The sequence below is a fragment of the Dasypus novemcinctus genome, chromosome 6, assembly GCF_030445035.2.
Source record: "Dasypus novemcinctus isolate mDasNov1 chromosome 6, mDasNov1.1.hap2, whole genome shotgun sequence".
Classification (NCBI taxonomy): Eukaryota; Metazoa; Chordata; class Mammalia; order Cingulata; family Dasypodidae; genus Dasypus; species Dasypus novemcinctus.
The window spans coordinates 54,224,123-54,240,079 of NC_080678.1; the positions used below are offsets into that span (position 1 = coordinate 54,224,123).

Here is a 15,957-nt window from a genome sequence, read left to right on the forward strand (position 1 = left end):
GATGGCACATGATGCCTAATAGAATTAGCACTTCTACAGTGCAATGGGTTATATCCATCGCATCTCCCTCCTGCCAAGGGCCCTTTTCTTCTGGATGAAATGGGGTTTCTTGGCTCCCAAGTCTGTGTTACTTCCACTATGTCAGAGTGTCCCAGGGACAAGTGAGAAGAAAATTAATTCATATATACAATATGTCTATGAATATTCAAGTGAATTAATACTTATGAACTTGTGCTTTCTTACTTTTGGTTTATTCTGCTAGAATTCATTTTCAGGAATCCAATTACTAGATCAAATTATAGACATCATTTATAAGTTCTTAAAAATATATTAAAAAATGAACAAACCAGTGTGTCTTGTTTCTAGACATGTAAACATAGTCTAGTTTCACTGCCACCCTGCCAGCACTGTTTAAAAACATTCTTACTAATGTTATGTAGAAGTACATTGCTATCTCAACAGTTTAATTTGTTTCTGTTTCATTATTTGTGGAATCTTTTATAAATGATCCATTTAGCAGTATATCACATTTGCTTTGAAGCTTGGTGCTGCTGTTAAGTGTGGGTGTCTTTCAGGTCCCAAGCCAGCTGTGTTTCTGCAGCATGGCCTCCTTGCAGATTCCAGCATCTGGGTCTCTAACCTCGCCAACAGCAGCCTGGGCTTCATTCTACCAGATGCTTGTTTTGCCGTATGGATGGGGAACAGCCCAGGAAACACCTGGTCTCAGAAACACAAGACTCTTTCAGTTTCTCAGGATGAATTTTGGGCTTTCAGGTATATTTGAGTTGATTATGACATGGGCCTCTTTCCTTAGTGCCCTTACTTCAGACGCGTGGGGATTTCAGCAGTGAAGGCAGAGAGAGTGTGACTCTGAACTCTTAGGAGAGGAGGAACTGATGTTTTGTGAAAGATTTTAACCTCCTTAATTGAATAAATAGCAGTAGAGGGCATTATAGATAAATAATTACATCATAGGCTTTCAACGTGTTCAGGAGTTAGGAATTCTTGAGTCATTTTGTCATTCCTGCTGGTTTGGAGGCTGCTGGGTGAATTTTATCCCTTCTCCTTCCCCTTCCTCCATAAACATGTATTCCAAATGTTCATTTTTCTTCTTTCCAGAAATGCTCACCTCTGAAATGCTCTTCTTTCTCTCTAGCAATTAATAGTCATATGACATTGGACACATTACCTAGGTCCTCTGTGCTTCTGTTTCCTTATCTGATGATGGGGATAATAAACACCTACCTCATAAGGTAATTGTGAGGTTACAGAAGATATGTGAGAAGCATCTGGCACAGATTCTGGCCCATCATAAGTGCTCATGAACAGCTGGCTTTTTCATCGTGGGTGATACTCACTCATGTGTGCACTACTCACTTGCAGGGCTTCTGAGTCCTGTGCCCAGGACCAGGCATTAGAGAACCAAGCTCTATGGTCTCCTCCAGGCTTGCTTCCCATCTGTCAACCGTGGTTGCTGAGGACTTGAAACCCAAGCATGAGAGCTTTTATGTAAAGACACAACAGGAATATGTTTCTTGTAACACTGTTTACAATAGTGAAAAACTGGAAACTATCCAAATGCCCATCAGCAGTGGACTGGAAAATTAAAATGTGGTATATTCTCACACTGGAATGAGAACTAACAACCCATAACTATATGACATGGTTGAAGTCAGATACAGAAGAATAATTCCTGTATAATTCCATGCATATAAAATTTCCAAGAATGATAAAACTATATTTGGTGTGAAAAATTAGGATAGCAGTTACCTTTGGGAAGCATGACAGGAAGGGGGCTCAAGGGAACTTCTGGGCTTCTGGTAATATTCTGCTTCCTCTGCTCCAAGCTGGATTGTCCAGATGTGTTCAGTTTGTGATTATTCTTTATATATATGCTGGTATTGTTTGTTGGCTGCTTTATTTGTATGTAATAATTCAGTGAATCAGTACCTTTTTTGATTGTAGTTATGATGAGATAGCCAATTATGACTTACCAGCATCAGTTAACTATGTTTTGAATAAAACTGGTCAAGAAGAATTGTATTATGTGGCTCATTCTCAAGGCACCACAATAGGTATGTAATGAAGGTGGAAAGTTTATATAATGTCTTACTTTTATTGCAGAGCTTGCATTTGTTCTTTTTTTAAAATTTATTTTTTTATGTCTCTCCCCTTCCCCCCCTCACCCCCTGCTGTCTGCTCTCTTGTGTCCAGTCACTGTGTGTTCTGTGTTCAGCGGCACCGGGAAGCTGTGTCTCCCTTTTTGTTGTGTCATCTTGCTGCATCAGCTCTCTGTGTGTGCGGCTCAATTCCTGGGCTGGCTGCACCATTTTCATGCTGGGCACCTCTACTTGTGGGGCATACCCATTACTCATGGGACACCCCTATACATGCCATGCATCCTTGCATGGCATGGCACTCCTTGTGCATGGCAGCACTGCACATGGGCCAGCTCACCACATGGACCATGAGGCCCTGGTTTCGAACCCTGGACCTCCTATCATTTGACTCTATCATTTGACCAACATCTGCTCCCCTGCATTTGTTCTTAAAAGTAAAATATGAAGAAATAATGTTCGTTCACATACAAGTTTGTTTGTTGTTGTTGTTTTATGCCAAGCAGAAATAACAAATAAGGCAAGGAATTTTGGTAATAGTTGGTTTTCTTTACAAATTCAGATTATAATAAAAATGGATAAACATTGTGTATGGCTCTGTTGAACTTGGATGAGCCTATTATATATTACATATTTTACTACTAAGCAATATATAGGAATGTTGAAAGGTAGAAAACAAGTTTTATAAGTTCACACATTTAAAAATATACATACAAGATAATACATTTTTAAAAGATTTATTTATTTATTTATTTCTCTCCCCTCCCCCCCCAGCTGTCTGTTCTCTGTGTCTATTTGCTGCATCTTGTTTCTTTGTCAGCTTGTGTTGTTGTCAGCAGTACAGGAATATGTGTTTCTTTTTGTTGCGTCATCTGGTGTGTCAGCTCTCCGTGTGTGCAGCACCATTCTTGGGCAGGCTGAACTTTCTTTTGTGCTGAGTGGCTCTCCTTATGGGGTGCACTTCTTGTGTGTGGGGGCTTCCCTACATGGGGGACACCCCTGCGTGGCAGGGCACTCCTTGCACGCACCAGCACTGCGCATGGGCCAGCTCCACATGTGTCAAGGAGGCCCGGGGTTTGAACCACGGACCTCCCATGTGGTAGATGGATGCCCCATCCACTGGGCCAAGTCTGCCGCCCAAGATAATACATTGACCTTTAACATTAATGGAACTAAACTAGCTGCAAGATTGCCAGGTTATACTGCCATTATTTAAAAATGGTTTTTAAAATTCACGTGAATTTTTTGTTTATGGTGATTATAAATTAAGGTGTTCATTTAAAGAAAGCAAAGTTTAAAGAAAATAGAAAATACCCATGATTCTATCAACAATTCTAATATGAGAGCATCAGAACCCAAAACTCTTAACTTTGTTAAGAGCTTAGAGACTTGCCCCATAATTTGTTTAATTCTCTGTTTTCTGTTGCATGTTGAGAGTGTTTACTGTATGTAACAGCTTTGTGGTCATGTTGCATGATCTCCTTAGAATAAGTTCTAGAGGAATTACTATTCTGCAAGTACAAATGCTTTTCAGTGTTTTGGGATGTACAGTCAAAGTGCCTCACTCTCACCATCTCCAAACATTCTTTGCAAATTTGGAAGGCTAAAACCAAAAAGGAACTTGAATATTTTTGCATTTCTTAGGAATGGAGTTAGGCTCTCTTCTTTGACCTATCTACTTGTGTCCTTTGCCCCACTTCTTTGTCAGGTGACATTCTAGGACCTAGTTTAAGGCTGGAAGTGGCCTGAAAGGAAGCTAAGAAATATTTTAAAGCTACAGATTCTAAATTTGTATTAGTTTCTTTTTAGGTGATTACATAACTGAAGGGCCTGCTAGTCCAGGAAGGAAGGGGGAGTGGGGGAGGAAGATGGTCAGGTGGAGCTGTTGGGGATGGACTTTACATGGCAAGGTTCAAATTGTTCAAGGAACAGGGAACATCTTCTCCTTTAGGCAATCTGGATTTCTTTCAGTGCATATCTAGGTTGAGATTTGAATAAGACCTTTAAAAATATTTGTTTTACGTGTTTAATCTTAGTGTTTTTGCACATAGTAATTCAAATGGGCCCCATTTCAAGTGTTTTGCTTGCTGATTGCAGCATTGCTGACGTGGTTCTCATGCTTTCTCTAGAGCATGATGCAAAATGGCAGCCCTTGCCTTTTCCAACAGAGTCTCAACATGGAATTCATATTTTCTTTCTTTTGTTTGTATAGGTTTTATAGCATTTTCATGGATCCCTTGGCTGGCCAAAAGGATTAAAATGGTTTTTGCCCTGGCTCCTGTGGCTTCAGTCAAATTCAACACTAGCCCTTTAATCATATTATGAAAATTTCCAGAGCTTCTCCTCAAGGTACATTGTTCACCACTCCCACTGCCCAGAAACTTCCATTTCAGATTTGAAGAATTAACCAGTGGTGGGAAATATAGGCCTTCCTCTCTTCATTTTGTTGTCAATAAAACAGAAGGGTTTTTTCTCTTCATCGTTGTAGCAGTTTGATATAGTTATGAATTCCAAAAATAGATATTAGATTATGTTTGTACATTGTTTCATACCTGGACATGATTAAATTATCATAAGGGCTTTGATTGGGCCACATCAGGATTTTATTGAGTCCCCTCACAGGGGAGGATGGAGAATCACAGATTAAAGGGGCATGACAAAGGTCAGAGTTGGAGCTTTATGCTACAAGTTTTTTGATGTTGGAGTTTGATGCTGAAATCTTAAGCTGGAGACCCAGGAAGTAAGCACACAGAAGAAAGAGAAGGAAGCCCCAGGAAGAGAAAAACCCTGAACTTGGACAGAAGCAAGACCTGGAAAGAGAGGAGCAAGGAAGCCTGAACCCTGGCAGTTATCAGCAGCCATCTTGCTCCGAGATGCACAAATAGACTTTGCTGAAAGAAGTAACTTATGCTTTATGGCCTGGTATCTGTAAACTCCTACCCCAAGTAAATACCCTTTATAAAGGTCAGCAGATTTCTGGTGTTTTGTGTCAGCACCTCTTTGGCTGACTAATACAATGGTTTTCTTAAATACATATACCTTTCAGAGTGGCTCTACCAATTTCATCCCTGAACAACAGGGTAGGAGCAACTCATTTCCCCATTCTGGGAGGTCTTCATAACAATAAAAATCCCCAAATACCTGAATTCCTGGAGAGTGTGAATTAGCAGTATGAAAAAACAAAAACTTGTTCTCCTGCTTCACTCTCTTTCTGCACTGGAGAAAGTGTTTTCTTAAATCTGCAGTGGGGCCTGGGGATGTGTGTCCTTCACAAATCACCCTCTAGATTCCAATGTAGGCAAAAGATCCTGGATTTGGGATTGTCTCTTCCAGACTATTGTGCTTTGTAGTATCATAGAAAATTGACAAGGTGAGTGGTCAAATATTCATAAAAGCTTTGAATTTTCTGCTCTGACAAGTGCATGTTGCTTCTGTGAATGTAAAATTTTCCTTCTAATTCTTTCTCAAAACACAAATTATAAAGAAATCAAAGTTTATATGTGTAGATCTGTATACATATCACCTGTGTACAAAAGCAAAATTCACCTTATATTATATGTGTGTATATTCTGTCCTCCAGGGTAATTTTGTGGAGTTTGTCACATTAGTGCTGGGTAGCTGTTCTGAATTACAAGGTCAACCACACATCCCATGTCAGTCAAATGGAAAATGAGTTATTGTGATTCAGGTCATTGATGGATAAACCTATTAACTTGTTTGCTTGATGTTCTTTTTCTTTTTTTTCCCCTCTCTCCTTCCAGCTCCCCCAAGTTGTCTGCTCTCTGTGTCCATTCCCTGTGTGTTCTTCTGTGTCTGCTTGTATTCTTGTCAGTGGCACCCAGAATCTGTATCTCATTTTGCTGCATCATCTTGCTTTGTCAGCTCTATGTGGGTGGCACCAATCCTGGGCAGGCTGCACTTTTTTCATGCTGGGCAGCTTTCCTTACAGGGTTCAGTCCTTGCGCATGGGGTCCCCTATGTGGGAGACACCCCTGAAATGGAATGGCCCTCCTTGTACGCATAGCACTGGGTGGGGTGTGGGCCAGCTCATCATATGGGTCAGCAGGCCCTGGGTTTGAACCTTGGGCCTCCCATGTGATAGGCAGATGCCCTAACCATTAGGCCAAAAGCACTTCCCATGCTTGGTGTTCTTTTACTTTTCTTTCTCTTTGTTTTAACAGAGAGCCTTACAGACAAGTTTTTGTCACATGTGACCATTATGTACCCACAAAGCAAGAAATTATAAAAATACCTCTTCATGTCACTTGACCACTGCATGCCAAATTTGCTTCCTTGATCTCCCCAACTAATTCTAGAGTGAAAAGCCTGCAAAAAAGGAAAATGAAAGGCGACCCAATGTTGGTCTTTAGATCTTGATGGGGTGTCTTGTAGAAGACATATTTCATAGAAATCACAAGCTTGTATGTTCATGGAGAAATTTTGCTTAAAGAAAGGTTGAATATGATGTGTAACATATTATAAATTTAAATACCACCATTTAAAAAGTGGAATATTTAATATCTCAATAGTTGATTATTTTGTGGGGGAGAGGAAGAAGCTGTGCACCACTGGGCCCATAGTCCTATCCCCAGACAGGACAGAACATGCTGCAGTTGTACCCTTGAGATGGAGCACAAGCTTTCCAGTTTTCCACAGTTGTCAACATTCCTTAGTCATAAACACTGAGGCAAGTGGCATTTTCCCTTCACACTTTTACTAATTTATATTTACATGCTGCCTTTTAGGCATTTGAATTTCTCACTTCTGCTTGACCATTCAGAGGGTAGGAATGCATAAGAGTGTAAATTATAAGTGTGTTTGGGTTCAACATAAGGTAGATTTGTTTCCTATTCTACTTGTGTGGGGAGGTCTACCTTGGGGGTATAATATTTACACTGGACCTACTTGAGCACAGGTCCAGAGTCCAGTGGTCAGTAGTGATGTTGACCAGGTGATGACAAATTTTTTGGTAACTGGCAAGAGAGTAAATAGAGTACATACTTTCAGCTTCGTGGGCCATATGTATGTTGCCCTGACTCAATTCTGCTGTTGTAATGTGAAAGCAGCAAGGGCCAATACATAGATACATAAGTGTGTCTGTGTTCCAATTAAACTTTATTTTCAAAAACAAGTAGGGGGCCAGATTTGACTAATGATCTCTGATTGGACTAGGTGGCTGTACCCTCAGCAGAAACTGCTAATCAGTCACAGCCTCAAGTCTTTCTCAGAAGTTAGGATCAGTCCATCACAGTCAGGTGAAAACTCTCTGGGGCTTGCTCTGGGATGAGTTAGTATTAAGACCCTTTCCCATTATAGAAGGCAGCTGTAAAATGAGTAGATTTTCTGCCTCCTTTCCTTCATTTGGAGAATTTAGGCACATGTCTGTAACATTGGGGTAGATTATCAGATTTTGCCTTAGTAAACTTATGGCATCAGTATCCTATTTGAATCTCCACTGGTTGTCATTTTATTTCTGAGTTCATTCCCGGATATCCTTGCCTCTGGTCTCTGCTTCTAAGGTGGGTCATGGAAACCTTTGTACCAGAAAGAGATACTGGATATATTCTTGGGTTTGTTTCTCTTTTATAGGATTTATTTGGAGTCAAAGAATTTCTTCCCTGAGTGCATTTCTGAAGTGGCTTAGTACCCTTATTTGCAACCATGTCATTCTGAAGGAGCTTTGTGGAAATTTCCTTTTTGTTCTGAGTGGAATTAATGAGAAAAATTTAAATATGGTATGTATGTTTATAGTAAGACTACTTTAAGCTTTCAGTATCTTTGTTTTGTCTGTGATGTATTTGGATTAGATGATGTAGGTGAGGCAGGAATGACCTCACTAGAGTTGTAAGAGCTTTTTATTTCAGAGACAGGAGAGTAATTTCAGTAGGTGCCTAGAATGCTCTTTGCTGTGGTCATCAGCCAGGCAGTTATCACCTTCCTACATCATATCTAGATGGAAATATTGAATGAGAAGATTTGTAACAAGTTAATTTCTGATATTCTAATGATTTCTTTTAAAAAATTACTTTTTGTTTAAATTTGAACGACTGTTTCCATATATATGCACATGTGTGTATATGCATGTGTATTTTTTTAAAAACATGTAATCCTTCAGCCAGCAATATACTGGTGTTCCTAAATATATTTGTATTTTGTAATGTTGTATTTTCTAAAACAGGTTTTAAAATTCTGGAGGGAAGATGTCAGGGATTTTAAAAAATAATATTCATTTTATCTTTTTTTTCTGCTGATAAAATTAAGGTGACAATTGTATTCAAAGTTTTGAAAGTCAGAGAAGAACAAAGAAGGAAAAAAACTACCTATAATCACAACCCATTAGACTGCACAATTACCATGTTGTTGCCTTTCCTTTCCTTCCTATATACCCTGTGTGTGTGTTGTACATATTTTATGAGACTTATTTATAGGTGAGAAAATTTTTCCCACCTGTAATCTCTCATATATTTGAGGTTATGACTCTGTAGTTTTTAATGTTTCAAAGGATAATATATGTATATTATTGATGTCACCTTCATACTGTTTTCCTTCATATTTCAACATATTTATTTTGCAGTCCAGAGTGGCTGTATATATGACACACTGTCCTGCTGGAACTTCTGTGCAAAACATGTTACACTGGGGTCAGGTATGTATTCCAGGAGCAAAGTTGGGGTTTGTGCAGCATCATTGCTAGAAAGGTCTGTGCATTCCATGCAGTACCTCTTTGTAAATGTTTACCAAGTAGAAAGACACTCTGTTTACAAGTATGAACTGATGTCCTTCCCCAGAGTCCTGGATTCCTCATTGAGTTAGTCTGGCTTTTGCTGTCCTCTCTGGAGTATACTACACCAGGCCATGGGTTCACCAAACAGTAATTGTGTTGACTCATTTCTTTTCTCTTCTCTTCGATGTTCTGCTATTCACTGAGTCTCAGATTATTTTATTTCTATGTTGCTTCACAAAGCATGATTTTAGAGCAGCTTTGGAGATAGAAGCGTCTATTTCAGTATTAACCTATATATAATATGCCTGGAAGATCAGTAGACAGACAACTTAAGCCTATTATTATCAACCTATCAGTTGTCCCTCCCTTTGATTGCTGAGCAGTGAGAATCTATATTTTAAGAAATAAATTAACAGCTGCCCAATAGCTTCTTCTGCTTCATCAGATTGGGGATATTATGCCATGTGACAGCACTTTAGTGAACTCAGTGGCCTCAGAAATATCCTCCCCTGGGAGTCCTGTTCTTAGAGTATCTCTGGACTTACCACTCAGGAGCCAGAAAGGACCCTGCAAAGCTTCAGCTCCTTGTCGTGAGGGTCGATCGCATTTCAGATGTCAGTGACTCAGTGACAGATTGCTGAGGTTTAGCCCAGGGCACCTGCAATGGAAAGTACATGCTGCACAGCACATTTCCACCTTTTAAGGTGTCCTGAACCCTTTGAAAATCCTCACATTTGCACATTCATTCAGGTTCCTGCCTTTTTCCTAGTCACGTCTGTTTATACTCACTTGTTTTCTTTCTAGACCTGCCACCCAAATTCTCCAACCTTTTTGTGTGTGTGTGGTTGTGAGATTTTTTTTCTTTTTTTTTAATTATTTTTTTCCCTCCACCTTTTCTGAGTCTTTTCTGCTCTCTTCCCTAAAGGACTTTTTGCCAGAAAGGGTGAAATTCTGTGACCTGAGCAGTTAGTGCACTCCTAAGGATGCGTGGAGGGTGACTCTGCTGACTGAAGGCTAAGGCTGGGCTATGCTCTAGCTCAGTGGCCTTGGCAAGCCCCCGATTCTCAGGTCCTTGGCAAAGTACACGTGACCACCCCCTAGCTTTCAGGAGCCCAGCTCTTGTTCTGACCCCTTTTATGTGGCAGCTGACTGGAGTCAGGGTTGCAGGCTGAGTTCCCCAGCACAGCTCTCTGGGCCACTTGTGACCTTGTGACTGTAGGCTCTACTTACTTTGGGATTTCTTTCATAACCATTTCCAAAGCCCAGACTCCCTGCAGAAGGCAGCCTTGCCCTTGACCCTTGAGCCTTCTGTGTCATCTCTTTGTCAGGGAAATAGCTGCTTGGCAGAGAGACTTCACAGGACACTTTCCTTGATCCCGCCTCCTCTGGGCTGTTGGCCAGAGGCTGCCACCCCACCTGCTGGGAACCCCTTGGTCAGGCTGCCCCAGGAGGCAGCCCTGGTTCCTGCTGGGAGTGGCAGTTGAAGGTAGGTGGGGCCTGGGTATTGGTAGCTGAGAGCCCAATTCAGGTGTGGATTTTGGAGGTTCCTGTGGTATGAGCTGGGAGGTGCCATCAAAGGCAATTTTATTTACAGTACATTCAGAAGTTTGCTTTTTGCTTGATTAATTAACATTCAGTTATTCATTTCCAAAACCTACATCTTTACTTGCTGTTAAATTTAGTTTACAAATGTTATTCTCCGTTAGAGCATGACAAATTCCAAAGAGCCCCAGAGATAAGACTCGTTTCTTTCTCTGGCCCTCTTCCTTTTTATTGAGTGAAATAGCATTGTATTTGTTAGATACAGGCTGAGTTGCTGTATCAGAGACCCAAAAAACAGCCAGTGAAGCAATTTCTTTATTTCTCATAATACGGAGATCAGTGGTCTGTGCTGGTGGTGGAGGGGTGTGGGTGTGTGCCACAAATTCATGCAGGGACCAGTGTACTCCACCCTGTAGCTCTGCCACCCCTGGGTGCTGTCCTCCTCTGCCTGGGTGAAGCTGGGTCATCTCCATGTCTGCTCCAGCCCACAGGAAGTGGGGAGCAAGGAAAGGCCAGGGGCTTGACTTTTAGGAGGTAGCTCAGAAGTGAGCCAGGTGGCCATGCCTAGTTGTGAGGGGGGCTGGGAAATGTGCTTTCTACCTGGGTGGCCATGTGTTCAATGAATGCCTGAGCAGTTCTAGTAATGTGGACTATGTGTGGGAGGCTCTTTGTCTCTTTGGAGATAACCTTAACCTAAGCTGTCTCTCCTGACTTGTGGGTGTAGAATGGTAAGAGGCTGTGGTCCTGCCCTTGGGACCATGACAATGACTCCAGTCCCAGGAAACAGTTTAACAATGCAAAGTCTATAAACTTTAAATATTCAGGGGAAATGCAAACCAAATGTGCTAAAAGCTTATCTAAAATGTATGAAGTCCATGCTAAAAGCTTACCTAGGATGTAGAAGATATATGCTAATTCAAGCTATTGAGAACTGAAACAAAAGGACCATTTGGCCTTTCCTCTCTGTATAAAAGGGACTCAAAAATCTTGTTCAGGGCTTGGGATTGAAACAGAAAGCTCCCAAGTCCAGACAGCCATCAATAAACCATTTTTCCTTCTCAAAATCTTTCCTGAGTCCTGACCTCTCTACATGCAAATAATTAAATCTCTCTCAAATTCTGCAACACTAGTACCGAAAGCAGGAAGGCAAGAATGGACACTGGGGAGTGAGAATGCCCAGGTCAAAACTAAATTTAAAAGATATTTAATGCAGAGAAAGTTTTCATTGCATGAATTTTTTTCTCCTCCCTTACCCCCTCCTGCTCCTCACCACTCCCCAAAATCTCTTCCTCATTATAGTCTTTTGTAATATCAAAACATCCTGGGAATATATTGTGTTATATTGTATTATAGATATGTCTTTATACATTATGCAGATTATTTTTCTTAGGATACACTTGAAGAAGAACACATAGTGATTGAGAGTTGGCCTATTTGTTTTTATTGCCTCCACTTGTGGCTTTTTGTTTGCTGTCTGCTGTGTCCATTCTTGTGCAATTTTATGTGTCTGTATTTATTTATCTCCCCCCCCCCCACCCTAGTCGCTTGCTTGTTGTCTGCTCTCTGTGTTCATTCATCAGGCACTCTTCTGTGTTTTTTCTTGTCTCCCTTTTCATTGCGTCACCTTGCTGATTCAGCTCTCTACGGCACTGGTGGGTCAGGAGGCACTCCGTGGCATGCAGGCAAGCCTTCCTTCACAAGGAGGCCCTGGGACATGAACCCAGGGCCTCCCATCTGTTAGAAGGGAGCCCAACTAATTGAGCCACAGCCGCTTCCCAGTGTTTGCCTATTTTGAAGACTTTGATACATATTGTAGTAAAAAAGGTTGAGCCTATTCCCATTTTTATTAGCATTTGAGACTTAAAAAACAACTTTCTAAATGCAACTTTAAAACTGTGTATCCTAATATTACAATTATTTCCTCCTGCTCTTCAGTCACATAAGGTTATTACATAAGTGTAACCATGTACCTATTCTGTTTTAATTTCTGACATTTTCTCACTTAATATTATTTATAAACATTCTTTAGAAACAGCTTTGTGTTTCTTTCTTTTCATATTCATATTTATTATTTTTGGCATGACATACTGTTTGTGCATATTGTAACATAATGCAATTATCCAACTATCTAGTGAAGAACTTTAATGAGCTTTTCCATATCCATTTTTCCCTCCTTCTGAGGTGCCTTTTCAAGTGGATAGTTTTCGAAGTCCTGAAATGACCCTCAGTACCAAATTCAAGTTTAAGAGTTTAGTTGAGTTATAGGCAAATTTTTCCTTTATATTCATACTCAGCTTTATAAAAATGCTGAAAGACAGGATTTGACCAAGTGGTAAGTTCACATCTGAGTACAGCAGAAGAACAGCTCACATGGAGATATTTTCTCTGACAATTGGAGAGGGAACAGGTGCACTAAGAGGTGCTGTAAATCTGTATTTTGTTCTGCTTGTTAAATGTGCCACATATTTAATATCTGTCATTTGAAATGACAAAAGCAGATGCTAAAACTTCTCTTTTCGCAATCCTCTGTGGTATCTGATCTCACACTACCTTATATCAAACAGTAGAATTTTATACAATGGATGAGCACTGAAACCACATACATCAAAAGCAAGGTTGGCTCTCTTTGTAAAGTTAATGTGGTGCCACCATGTGGCCAAAGGTTACACAGAATTTCCAATTCATTAGGAATGCCAGTTATGGATTTAATTCTTGACATATTTTTAACTTGAGGGTCTGAGGGAACTATGGCCTTGCATTATTCCAAATTTTAAAAATAAGTGACTTTTTGTTAATAGTTTTATATTGGACTCTTGTAAATATGCATACATTAAAATTGTAAATATGATATCATCCCATGGCATTAATCTCCCCAATTGTGGAAGCTGTACTGACCTGCAGTACAATTTGGTGATTACACCAGCTCTGGTACACAAAAAAGAAAAAGTGTTACATTATTGAGAAATAAAGGAATAGCATTACTAGACACATAGGATGCATATATAGAACACATGATGGTTTTGTATCTATATATTTTCTTTCCCAAGTTAAACAGTTATTGTCTGAAAAAGTTTGATTAGAATTTAAGCAGAAAACATCATCAAAAGTTCACCCAATGGAAGCAACTATTGATCGAGTATAATTCAAAGCAAAGGTTTGTAGCTGTTTTCTGTGCCCTATTATAGCTACTCTCCAATTATACTATGAGAAATTGAATCATTTAGTAAGGGAAAGCAAAAAAATTATTTAATTTTAAATTATGGTTTGGAAATAAAGAGTAAATGTGGGTATCTATATAAAATTGATTTCTGAGGCTGTGACTAAGCCTAGCAACCTATGAGGTTATCCCAAACTTCTGGATTAGATAACTTTTTCCCAAACTGGATTCTTTTAGGGCTATTAAATCACAAAAGTTTCAAGCCTTTGACTGGGGAAGGAGTGCCAAGAATTATTTCCATACAACCAAGTAAAGTCTTAAGTCTTCAGAATAAAATGGGTCCTGAAAACGCATTAAGGAAGTCAGGCTGGGGTACTGGGATCTAATAGGGGTCATTACTATGGGAAGTATTTGGGAGAGTTAGGCAGGAATGTATTTGTGTTTCCTCATTTGACTCTAACACAACATAAGCCCTGTGGCTGGCATTGTGTGATGGGCCTCTCCTCCTTGCCCTGTCATGTGCACTAAATAAGAATCTCCACTGTGATGTGTCATTTCATCATACTACAGACACAGACTTAGTCAGACCATCCTAGGGGTGTTACCTGCTGGCTCTTGGGCCTTGGCCACATTACATTGCCTAGGCCTCCTTTTCCACATACAGGTAAAATCACCATTTTTGAGTGCTGAGTGTATGGTGCATTTCCCCTGCCTCCTGTAACATTGTTGCAGAATTTGAGAGAGGTTCAATTATTTGTATATAGAAAGGCCAGGAATCAGGAATGATTTTGAGAAGGAAAAATGGTTTATTGATGGCCAGCTGGACTTGGGAGCTTTTTATTTTGAACCTGAGCCCCAAACAAGATGTTCAATTTCCTTTTATACAGAGAGGAATGGCCACATGGTCCTTTTGTTTCAGTTCTCAATAGGCTTGAATTAGCATATATCTTCCACATCCTAGGTAAGCTTTTAGCATGGACTTTATACATTCTAGATAAGCTTTTAGCACATTTGGTTTGCATTTCCCCTGAATATTTAAAGTTTATAGAGTTTGCATTGCTAAACTCTTTCCTGGGGCTGGAGTCATTGCCATGGTTACCAAGGGCAGGGCTGCAGCATCTCACCATCCCACATCCACAAGTTAGGACAGACAGCTTAGGTTATCTCTGAAGAGACAAAGAGCCTCCCACCCATGGCCCACATCAACATAGGTGTGATTATCTCTGATGTACAGATGGGGAACCTGATGTTTAGAGAATTTTTACAGCCTACCTTCCTTCCCCGAGGGAGAACATAGGAGACTTTAATGCCAAAGCACCTTCCCAAGCCCTTGGTACCACTGCCTGCCATCTGGTAGGTGAGGAGAACTGCACCTCTCACAGGGGACCTGGCCCCAACATGGTGCCCCATGTGGCTTACGGTAGCATCTCAATAACTAGTATTTATTATCCTTCACTGTGGGTTTTGGGTTTTTGGTTGTTCTGGTAATGGTAATTGATAAGATAATCTGATAGTGATTTTCAAAACCTAATCTCTTCTACTCACATCAAAGTGACTACATGTTTAATGCAGACTGTGCTTTGTGATTTTGAAAATTAAAAAAAAAAAAACAACTTCCCCTGTTTCTTTTTTTAAATTGTAGAGTTACCTTCCCACTTACAACGTGAAAGACATGCCGGTGCTGACTGCAGTCTGGAATGGGGAACATGTCGTGCTTGCAGACGTCAATGATGTCAAAGTCTTACTGACCCAGATCACTCACTTGGTGTACCACAAGACTATTCCTCAATGGGAGCATGTCGACTTTATCTGGGGTTTGGATGCCCCTTGGAGGTTGTATAATGAAATTATTCATCTAATGAGGAAATATGAAAGCCAGACTTAAAAGATGTAGAGGGTGGCAGACTTGACCCAGTGGTTAGGGCGTCCGTCTACCACATGGGAGATCCTCAGTTCAAACACCGGGCCTCCTTGGCCCATTTGAGCTGGTCCATGTGCAGTGCTGATGCCCACAAGGAGGGCCCTGCAACACAGGGGTGTCCCCCGGGTCAGGAGCCCCACATGCAAGGAGTGCGCCCCGTAAGGAGAACCATGCAGCATGAAAGAAAGAGACGCAACAAAAAGAAACACAGATTCCTGTGCCGCTGACAACAACAGAAGTGGACAAAGAAAATGCAGCAAACAAACACAGAGAACAGACAACTGGGGTGGCGAGGGGAAAGGGAGAGAAATAAATAAATAAATAAATCTTTAAAGAAAAATGTAGAGTTCTTCCCCAGGTTTTTTTTTTTCTTTTTATATCCAAGGTCATTGTGAGACTTTGAAGATGTCCAGTTCTCTCCAAAGAGGATTAGAAATTCACTAGCTATTTTTGTTTTATGTTTAATTAAAATCACCAGCTGATTAAGGAATTAATG

The 15,957-nt window shown here is 40.4% G+C and overlaps 1 pseudogene; it reads left to right on the top strand.

The window, feature by feature from the left end:
• The first annotated feature begins 694 nt into the window (after positions 1 to 694).
• LOC131272990 (lysosomal acid lipase/cholesteryl ester hydrolase-like) lies at positions 695 to 15,430 on the top strand (annotated as a pseudogene).
• Positions 15,431 to 15,957: the final 527 nt, after the last annotated feature.